This window comes from Gekko japonicus, unplaced genomic scaffold (assembly GCF_001447785.1).
Source record: "Gekko japonicus isolate JY-2015 unplaced genomic scaffold, Gekko_japonicus_V1.1 scaffold179, whole genome shotgun sequence".
Lineage (NCBI taxonomy): Eukaryota > Metazoa > Chordata > Lepidosauria > Squamata > Gekkonidae > Gekko > Gekko japonicus.
In genome coordinates, this window is record NW_015160213.1 from 10,892 (window position 1) to 22,855 (window position 11,964).

Here is an 11,964-nt window from a genome sequence, read left to right on the forward strand (position 1 = left end):
TGTTCATTCCTGCCCCAAAATAGCCCTGCCTGGTGCTATTTCTGCTCAGAGAGAGGCACAAGAAGAAAAACATCTAAAGAAAAGGGGGGTTATGTAGGACGTAGAAGCATGGGTGCACTATTTTCCTCTTCTGCCCTTCGATATTATGCTTTGCAGCTCCCCCCACCCCAGTAGGGATTTAGTGGCAACACAGTCCTGACATCTAAATCTGACCCTTGCTTCAGGTTGCCAACAACCTGGAGAAAAAATGTATGAAAATGGGCATTTGAAACTTCTCATGGCATGGAGGTAAATAACATCACTTGGTAAATAGCATCCCATTAAGTGTGTATTGAAAGGACAAGAATTTTTTTTCCCTCCAGGGGGTTGGCAGCCCTACCGTTGCTGTGGTCTAAACAGATTTTTTTTTCTAAACCAAGGAGTTAATCTCTTCTGGACAGCCATACTTGTTCTTGGCTGAAGCTTGAAACAAAACTTAGATTCACCTAACCTGAGTTTGGATAGAGGCCTACTAATAAGAGGCATTATCTGCTATTTATTTTGTTCATTTATAGCCAACCTTTTCAGAAAATTTTAAAGCAGCTTACTATAACTAAAACCATTAAATCACTTCATAAAAGAAATATACATTATAGGGCATTATAGAAATCAACCAGCTGCTAAGGCCTGATTTATACATGTAAGCAAGTAAAATGCTGAAGTGGTGAAATGGACTGACCACATTAGATTGCAGGTGGGGGATTACGTTTTGGAATGTTCCCCCAAGCTCTAAATTTATTTACAGGAATTTACAGGAACTGGGGGGAACATGGTGTTTCTTGAATAATTATTTCATGAGCCATGTGGACAGACATAACTTCTTCTCCCATAATGTGAGAACTCTGAGCCACCTAATTAAACTTGTAGGCAGACGACTGTGACAAGACAAAAAAAGAAAAGAACTGCAGCATTAACTTCTGGAATTCCTTGCTACAAGATGTAGGGACAGTCATTAACTTAGATGGCAACAGACAATAGCCATTGTCTCAAGGGAAGGGAATTTGAGCATTCAGAGGTACTGTGCCTCTCAATACCAGCTGATGGGGACACTACCAACAGCACAATTCAGTTGTGAATTTCCCGAAGGCTTCTGATTGACCACTGTTGGAAACAGGATCATAAACTAGATAGACCTTCAGGCTCTTCTCATGTTCTTATGTACTCAAAGATTACACAGGATTTACTACATATTCAGTGGGATTTCTGAGGCCACTCCTACTAACTGTACTCATACAGACTGAAAAGTTGCCCCATATTGTTCTTTGAAAACCTTAAAACAGCCAGGATTCAAAAAGTTTATGCACTTCCACATGCTCAACAAAGTGTTACCATTTTTTTCTATGCAGCTCCTTGCATTGAATCAACATTGCAGGAGCTTTTCAAACATTATACTTTCATTCATTTAACTAGTCATATTGACATGTATTAATTGTCATTTCCATTTTGCATATTACAAGTTTAGCTTAAAGGACACCCAAATGGCTCCTAACTACATTAAAGAACTTGGCTCTACTTGTTCTATTTTATCACACAATTTGTTGATTCAGAAATTGTACAGTGATAGTAAGATTTTATTGAATTGTCCAACTCTATAATAAAGATTTGTTCATAAAATGGATGCCTATGAGATATGAATCTGCAATAAAAATATATATGTTCAATGTAGGGGCACATTAAATAGTACCCAAGCTCAGCCCTAGTAAACATCGTATTTTCAGTTTATCATCCATGTAATACATACATTCACAAGCAATGTATCCCACATAGAAATGTTAAAATTTAACTCCAATGGGGCATGTATGTTTAGTATTTTATTCATATTATGCAAAGAATTCACAGAGCATGGACACTGCTGTAACTGCACTGTTACTTTCAGCTAACTTAATTTCACAGTATACAAACACCTTTTCTTGCCTTTGGGGGCAAATACTTACATCAATAGGTGAGAAAAATCTATAATATGAAAAAAGCTTATAAAAAGCCTGGAATTTGGACAAGTCTTTCATTCAGAACCATTTTTAGCCATCTGCAATCCATACAAGCTCCACAAGCATATGCTACTTTATGTAGTTGAGTGATGACATGGATGAAGATAAGTCTTCCTTTTAAGGTAATATTGGCTTACATAAAGGGGAAATATCCAGAATGGTCCATGGAGTTACTAGTTCTTTTGACAGAATCAGGTGGAAAAACTTATCTACAATGCTGCAAGCAGAAGCCATGTAATTGCTATATTTCCGTCAAACCTTGCTATCCCCCACCCCCCGGATTGTTTCTGAGCTTCTATCTACTTTTATTGGAAATCTCTTGAGAGCAGACCTAGGCATATGGCTTGTCTGACCCTCCTTCAGCCCATTTTGCTCTGTCATCTTCTGCTTCTTATCTCCAATTTTCCCTTCATTTGTCTCTTCTCTCTTGCTTTTCTCATTTTTGACCCTGTTTCTTCTACTGCACCTTCATTCACCTCTGTCTCTAACCCTATTCCTAGCACATAAAATGACAATAAATAGAAGGATGTCTGAGTACATAAAACAAGTCAGAGACAAACTGAAGATCCTCAGTTTTCATTAGCCTCTCCCCATCACTTTAACACAACCATGCTTAAATCCAGCAGTATGAGAATAATAATGGTCCCATGGCAAAGTCCACATCACTTTCATTCCATCCTGCTCCTCATTCATCTGCCTTTTCACAACAGGGTTGGCTCAAGGCATTTTGGTGACTGCAGAAAAAATCCAAAGGGCAATGCACCTTTCACTTACACAATGTACACACATTAGATAAATGCCCCATTAACATGCCTGGCTTTCATGGTTGAAATCTGTGAACTGTGCATACACTTTCTCCTCAATGGACACTTGATGACGTAATATTGTATTCTGTCAGTGTGATAATGGAATAGCTATAACAGCAGCATTGCTGTCATTCAAGTTCAGATCCAGTCAGCTGAAAAAATGAATCCGCTATTTATTTATTCAAATGTGGGAGCATCATGAGTTATGTTGGAGCAGAACAAGAAAAGCAGTGGACATTTTGAAGCCTTTTACCACAAACATTCAACTAACTAAACTTATCATAGAAAAATCGGTTTTAAGGTTTTTTGCTTTAGCTTTTTGGCAGAGAAAAAGGATGTAAGATTTCACTAATTAATAATCTATGAAAAGTGTAATCCTATATGGGTAACCGCATAATAAGTAGCATCGTCACCTTTGCAATGAGACTGATGCATAGGTATCTTTTTTTACTGATACTCTGATTTACTAATTTGTGGTATTCAATTATTTAAATCACATGAGAAATTAAATTGTTCATTTGCACATCATATATACCCCAAATAACAACACTTGACAAATTATGCTGCTTTAGATGATTTATCGATCTTGCTTGGTTTTCACAAAACAGTTTTCTTCACTAAATTTTGTATATTTACTGCAACTTCTCCTTAAAGAGATAGGAGTACCAGACCACCTCACATTTCTCTTGAGAAAGCTGTATAAGGGTCAAGAAGCGACAGTTAGAACCGGATATGGAACAACTGATTGGTTTAGCATAGGAAAAGGAGTACGACAAGGATGTATATTGTCACCTTGCTTATTTAATATATATGCAGAGTACATCATGCGAAATGCTGGCCTGGATGAATCACAAGCGGGAATTAAGATTGCTGGGGAAAAGATCAACAACCTCAGATATGCAGACGATACCACTCTAATGGCAGAAAGTGAAGAGGACCTAAAGAGCCTCTTGCTCAGAGTAAAAGAGGAGAGCGCAAAAGTGGGCTTGAAGCTCAACATAAAAAAAACTAAGATCATGGCATCCGGCCCCATCTCTCCTTAGCTAATAGAAGGGGAAGTCATGGAAGTAGTGACAGACTTCACGTTCCTGGGATCCCAGATCACTGCAGACTGTGACAGCAGCCATGAAATTAAAAGATGCCTGCTCCTTGGGAGGAAAGCGATGGCGAACCCAAACAGCATGATAAAAAGTAGAGACATCACCCTGCCAAACAAAAGTCCGCATGGTCAAAACAATGGTATTCCCAGTAGTCATGTATGGCTGCGAGAGTTGGACTATAAGGAAGGCCGAGCGCCGAAGAATAGATTCTTTTGAACTATGGTGCTGGAGAAGACTCTTGAGAGTCCCTTGGACTGCAAGAAGATCAAATCAGTCAATCCTAAAAGAAATCAACCCTGACTGTTCCCTGGAAGGCCAGATAATGAAACTGAAGCTCAAATACTTTGGCCACCAAATGAGAAGGGAGCACTCACTGGAGAAGACCCTGATGCTGGGAAAGATTGAAGGTCGAAGAAGACGGGGACGGCAAAGGATGAGATGGTTAGACAGTGTCATAGATGCAACGAACATGAAGTTGAGCAAACTTCAGAGGACAGCAGAAGACCGGAAGGCTTGGCGTGATCTGGTCCATGGGGTTGCGAAGAGTCGGCCTCGACTGTGCGACTGAACAACAACAACAACATCCTGTGAATGCAAAAACTAAAGAAAATCTTTCACTGAAGAGAATTATGAAGCCTTGCATACATAGGCCTGGGATGACATTCTAATACATCTAACAGACTCATTATTAACTACAATACTTATTAATACTATTTATTAATATTGCTTAGCACTGTAAGCTCTAGTCTTTTCTCTTTTGGATAAGATGATCCAGAAGTACTCCTCCCTTAGATATGCTTTATTCATACTAGCAAGTAAAGGAAGGCTCAGTCACAGAAGTAGTCTACTGGTTGCTTCCCTGGATCATTCACCCCACATCAAGCTTTATACTCCACTCTTTTTATGACAGATATCCTTCCTATCCAACAAGAGAAGCTGACTTGTATAGGGAAGTGGAAATGCCACTCCAGATTATACGTCAGAGTGTCAAGGAAGGGGGTCAGAACAGTAGCCCAAGGCTTTTATGCTAACCTCTCCTTGCACCAGGTACTTCTGCTTATGGGGGGGGTGATTTTTGCCAAATCCTCCCTCTCACTACAACACCCCACTTTGACTTCTATGGTGTTCCACTAACCCATGGGAGCACAAGTTTGGCGCCATACAAGATTGTAGGAGGAGAAGGGAGAAACTGTTATTTATGCAGTGAAGCTCCACTCAGACTTTATGGAGTTCAGCCCCCAGTTTCTGTAAAGGAAGCCATGGCCCTCAGTTTGAAAGACCTGAGAATGGCTGTTGATGTCAGGATGTTTTGGAGGACATTAATTTATAGTGTCAATATAAGTCAGAAATGACTTGACGGCCCCTATACTATTTGAACAATCAAAGCACTATTTAAAATATGGTGCTAGAAGAAAGGGTGCTTTTTTGAAGACAAGGGTTGATGCAGCACTGCAGGAGGAACATATATCAGTGGAAAAAGCAGATATTTTGGCAATACAGCCAGTCTGATTCTAGTTGGCCCCTTACCTGTCTCGCCCCAACCTAGCCACAGTAATCTATGCAATGGTCACCTCTATACTTGATTACTGTAATTCACTCTACACTGGGCTGCCCTTGAGGCTGATCAGGAAGTTACAGCTTGTCCAGAATGCAGCGTCCCAGGTCGTTATGGAGACACTGGTAACAGTACACATACAACCTGTGTTTCGCTAGCTGCACTGGCTTCAAGTTGAGTACCAGGTCAGGTTCAAGGTTCTGGTCTTGACCTTTAAAGCCCTAAACAGTCAAGGACCAGTGTACCTATGGGACCACCTCTCCTGGTATGCCCCCCGAAGAGCACTACACTCAAGTGATGAACATCTATTGGAAATCCCTGGTCCAAAGAGCATCTGGTTGCCCTCAACCAGAGCCAGGGCCTTTTCAGCCCTGGCTCCAGCTTGGTGGAGTTCTCTGCCTATTAACATCAGGGCCCTGCAGAATCTGTTACAATTCCACAGGGCCTGTATGGCAGAGATGTTCCACCAATCATACTGTTGAGGACAGCAACAGTTTTAACATCAATGGCTATTAACATCAATGGTCTAATTGGTTTGACAGCCTACAACAACTGTATGGTCCACTAACTGCTGTCACCCCGCTCTCTCCCCCTATTGCTAATGTAAATTGGGGGGCTACAATTGTATTACAGAGCCATATTACAGAGCCACATAGTTGTGGCTGTGATTGTCTGCCATCAACACATGCTGCTGTGCCCTCATAACTTCTGTGGGCCTGTAACACTAGCAGATTGTGTATGTTTTATTCTGTGTATGTTTTATTCTGTTTGTAAGCCGCCCTGAGCCAGCCTTGGCTGGGAGGGCGGGATATAAATCTAATTAATTAAATAAATAAATAAATATGGTACTAGGTATTTAAGGGATTGTATTTTAAATTATATATTGAATTTTTAATATATTTTATGGGTAATTGCTGCACACTGCCCTGAGCCCGCTTGCTGGAAGGGCAGTAAAAAAAGTCTAATATAAATTTTTGTTGTTCAGTGGCCAAAGTATTTGAGCTTCAGCTTTGGTATCTGTCCTTCAAGGGAGCAGTCAGGTTTGATTTCCTTTAGGAGTTAGCTGGCCTGAGGCAAAGAGTGGAGAGCACGTGGTGAGGTGCTGCTGGGAGGTAAGGGTTTTTTATCTTTCTGCCTTTTGCCTTTCCTAGCTGCTGTGTGAGAAGCTGAGGGTGAGTGGGTTCTTTGGCGCTTGCTAGAGATTGGCTAGGTTTAAGTTCTGTTTGTGGCTAATTGTGTTTTGGGGGCTGCTGGGGGCTGAGTAAGTTGCTGTTGATTGCTGTTGATTACAAGCCACGCCCCCTACTGTGCTGAGCTCCACTGTGCTTGGCAGGAAGTGACCTTTTGAAACAAAAGGCTCCTCCTTGCCACAGGAGGGCTCTTGGCTTGTGGCTCTTAGCCCGAGGATCTGCCTGAGGGCCCCAAAACTCTGCTAAGAGTACTCTTGGAATATACTTGGATGGCAATCATGTCAACTGAAGGCCCCTTTCCAGTCACTTGCATGGAGGGTGCCATGTTTGTTTTCTTCCCGGAAGAGAAGACGGACTTCACTTGTCGGAAGTGTAAGCTGGCCAGGCTTTTGGAGGAGAACATTCAGAGCCTGCAGGAGAGGATCACCACCCTTCAGGAAATCAAGGAAGGGAAGGATTTTATTGACAAGAGCCTGGGAACTCTGCAAACACATGAAGAAGAAAGTCAAGGAGAAGAAGGAAGAGTTGATCTCCCTTCTGAGCCTCCTCTCAGTTGTACAGTACAAGCCCGAAGATGCCGACTGGTCCACTGGAGCTCAAGAATCGTTTTAAGGTGCTTGTGAGGGTGATGGAGACAAGAGTGGAAGGAGACCTGTGGAAAAAAGTGAAGAGGGAATGGTGCCACACGGAAGTGGAAGGAAACAGAAAGTGGTGGTCGTCGGGGACTATCTGCTCAGGGGTATGGAACATAACGTGTCCAGGCCAGATCACCTACTCCGAGAGATGTGTTGCTTACCTGGGGCCAGAATTCAGGATATTAAGACTGACTCCCCAAACTGATAAGACCTACTGATCAGTACCCGTTTGTGCTGGTTCATGTGGGGACGAATGACACGGCTGTGAATACCATCATGAAAATTAAAGAGGACTAGGAAGCTCTTGGAAGGCAGTTGAAGGCATAAGGAGCACAAGTGGTATTCTCTTCTATCCTTCCAGTCATAGGAAGAGGAATGCGAAGAGAACAGACCATACTTGAGGTGAATCGTTGGCTGAGATGGTGAGATCCCTACAAATTATAAGAGCCAGTGTTACTAATACCCCTCATAGAACTGTTTCACTGAGCACTCTGTCTTCCAGAACATAAGCACAGTGTCAAAGAGGTATTACTGGAAATGGAGTTCCAGCTTAGAGGTCAGAGTCAAGTACTGGGACAGAACATCAGTCCACATTTTTGTATTTTTATCAATAACGTTTGAGCCATTAAGAGTAGATCTCTGCATTCTCTGAACAATCTAAAGACTATTAAAACATTTCTCAAATCCAGTCTCACCTTATGACAAGAATCCCCTTTACCTCCTTTTCCCTAAACCTGCCCCCAGTCCCATGAACAGAAAGCTTCCTGGCTCTAGTTTATAATTTCTAGTGTTGAGTTCTCATCTTTCAGTTGTCCCTCTGCCATTTTGTAACATGCTGCTCCTTTCCCCCATTTCTCTTTCTCTGTGTACAGCTTCACCTGCTTCCCATTTAAAGCCCTATTAACTGTATAGTTCATCTGTCTCTTTCTGGCTTCTGTTCTGTTTCCTTGAAGGCCACATATCCCCCAGATCTCACTGCCCTTCCCTTAGCCCTTGTGTTTCTGTTTGCTCATAATCTTGGGAGAGCCATGCAGGGAAGGAGTTGGGCAGACTACAGAATAAAACAGGGAGTCCAACCATGAATATTTATATACTGCTTTATATTGGTCAAATACTTCCCGATTCTACTCTCTACTATTCTAGCTTTTTAAATATCCAACTGTGACCTTACTATACATAAGTAGGTTTCTCATTCCCCATAGGCATTCAGTGTCACCAGTAAGTCTTCAGTACAGGTACTAGTGGGAACCAAATCCCTTTGAATAGTATCGTGTTTTGATAAAATTGGGTAAAAAGCCAGCAGCAATACAATCCAAGGATGACTGATTGGAGGAAAAATTTACTGGCTGTAGTTGTCATGCCTGCCCTTGACTCAGCCCCAGATCCAGCTCCTGACAGCCTAAGAGGGGAGGATTCAGTTCCTTTAAGAGCTGAAGAAGCACCAGGATCTGCACCTACTGTAAGTGCAGAGGAGGATACACAGCAATCAGAACCAGCAATCAGAACCAACAGGACGGTTTACACCTGGGACTGATCAAGCTGTAAGCAGCTCACCACCGGCATCTCCCCCACCTGTAAGCCGGCTTAGGGATAGGAGACGTCAAGATCTGGCTAGCAGATTAAAAGAAGCATGCTCAAGAGGGCGGAGATCCTTGAGCCCTGAGTTTTAACAGAAGCCAGGACTTCGCACAAAGGTGCTAATGGGTTAATGAGCCAGAGCACTATTTAGTAGGGCCTCTGGCCATGAGCAACTTGTGCTAGCAAACTAGTTCGTAGAACTAGAAGCTCTGCACCTTGGCTCCTGTCTGACTCTGGCTTTTTGGATTCGGTTCGTGTTTTGGACTGACCCCCCGCTTTTGAACCTGACAACGCTCTCGGCTTTGATCTCTGCACTATGACCTCTGGTAACGTTTGACTACGGTTGTGTCTTGTGTTTTGAGACTTGTTAACACTCTGCTGACTGCTTTCCCGGCTGACCCTCGGACTTGTACTGTGACTCCCTCTGTCTGCCTGCCTCCCTGGCTCTACCGTGACAGTAGTCTACTTACATAAAATACAAATGCTTGGCCTTTCATTTCAAAAACAAAATATTGATCCAAAACATATTTGTCCTCTTTGTTCTCTGTCTTTATTTTTATTTATTTAAAATATTGGACAGTGAATCACTGGCAAATGGTGATTTTTTAAAAAAACACAATCCTATAAAATTCTAGTTTCAAAAAGACCTCTCTCCAACTACTCTGTTGTAAATATCTAAACATTTTACTGTGAGTTTACATTTACAATTTCATCAAAATAATGCAGTGGTTCATTCAAAATGATTACTAGCATAATACTGATGAATTTGTACACTGAAACTCTGGACAGTTGTGTCTCCCTGAAGTCATGCATCTTGTCAGATTGGCAGAATGAACCTTCAGTATTTCACAGCAAAAAAACCCTAGCATCACAGCACATATGCAGACTGGCACAGGTGGGAACTGCCATATGATTCAATTTTTACCTGTAATGTGGAAAAAATCCTGAAACATATTATGAACAAGTCTCCATCCCAATAACTGTTGTCAAGTTCCTGCATATCAACCATTTCTAGTTTCAGACTCCAAAGAGAACAGACCAGTGGAATGAGTAATCTCTTCAGATGAAGAAACAAACTTTTAAAAAACTTGCCTCCAGATTCCATTTTGAATTTGACCTTATTTTTTTCAGTTGTACTAAAACAAAAACATCTCCTTCTCTTGTAAAATTTGCTTGTGATACCGTTTGATGTTGCATTCTAATAGAGCAGTCTGTCATTTTAGTCAGAAAATCTGATTAATTATAATGGCTGAATCGGGTTCTTGGGTAACACCTATAGGTCACCATCTTGATTCGATCGAATGATCAACACCACTGAGCACTTTATTTTGTTAAATATGGTTGTTTTTATTCTGTTCTTAATGTTTTATATTTGGCACATGGTGCCCTTGATTGTGAGCTGCCCTGAGCCCGTCCGTGGGGAGGGCGGGATAGAAATATAATAAAAAATAAAATAAATAAAAATAAAATATGCTTCCCTGGAATTGTGAATATTGTTCAAACAACCCAAGACAGAGTTTGATATATAATTCAATGAATCTGTTACCGGTGAAATATGAGATGCTGCATTTCTGACAAGCAACATTTGAGAAAAAGGAAGCGTCCACAAAAAGTTGCACACTGATGCCTTTACATCTTTTTTTGAACATTTTCCCCCTCATTTTTAGTAAAAAAAAGAACTTTTACTACGGATTATTTATAGGTATTTCTATTACTGCTCTTAAAGCATTAGTAGGGATGTGCACCTGGAAAAAACTGGCATTTTTGGGATTCAGATTTCAGGGAAGCCATAATATTGTGGGTTATTCAGAGCTCAAATAGCAATTTGGTATTTAGAATCAGATTTTATTTTTTTATTTTTTTTGGAATTCCAAAATTATTCAGACTCTGCAGCAATGCTGGTGTCATTTGCTTTGAAAATAGCAGAAGATTCCATATAGGGAATCTTTCCAGGGTGCTGGAGTGGCTATTTTCAAAGCAAATGACACCAACATTGCCACAGAGTTAGTGCTGCCTGCCCACTAAAGACCCCCCAAGTTTCAAGAGAGCTGGATCAAGGGGTCTAGTTCTATGGGCCCCTAAACAAGATGCCCCCCAGCCTTCTCCATGCCTTCTCCAGAGCAAAGAAGCCAATAAGCCATATACCCAACAAGAAGCAATCACTGGCCAAAAGCCTCCCAATGAAAACAGAACCAACAAGCTTAGTAGATCCAATGTCATATCATAGAACCCCAGCAAAACATGGGGCAATGTGACAAGCCGAACAGAACCTATGACAAACCAGAGAATCCATTTGCCATTGGGGGGCTATGAGAGAATCATTATCACTGTGATTAGGCAGACAAAGCTCCACCTTACATGTGATCCTATTTGCCTTTGAGAGCTGTTCCCCCTCCTTACCCTTACTCCCCCCATCCTGTTGCCTCGGAAACCTGCCAAAAGGAGGAGGAGGAAGAGGAAGAAGTCGACACAGCCCTGGATATTACCTAATATTCCTGGAAATTTTGGGATCTGGATACCAGTATTGTAGAGAATCCCAAATATGAGTCCAGATCCTGGATATTACCTAATATTCCTGGAAATATTTGGGATCTGGATACCAGTATTGTAGAGAATTCCAAATATCAGTCCAGATCCTGAATACATCAGACCAGATATATCTGCATGCACAACCTTAAGTATTACCCAAGACAAACAGAATTCATAGTTATCTATATTTATAAAGTTGTTAGCAGACTACATTTATAAAAAGCTTTCACAGGTTTATATAAATTTTGATTTTTTTAAAAAGGACATAATGTTCACATTATCTATGCTGGTAGCAAACAACTGGTGAAAACTGCTATTCAAATTTACAAACAGGACATGGCCTCCTTCTCTGATCTTTTTCTTTATTCATGTTTCTAAAAAAAAAGCTATTTAATTATTAGGAGAACATCATCATACCCTTTAACAATTCCAGGAGGGTTCACAGTTCAATGTTTCTCTGCCCATTCAACTGCTGGTATCTACAGTTAAAGCCAAATCTAATAGTTTAGTGATAATTGAGACAATTTGCTTTGCTTTTAGAACA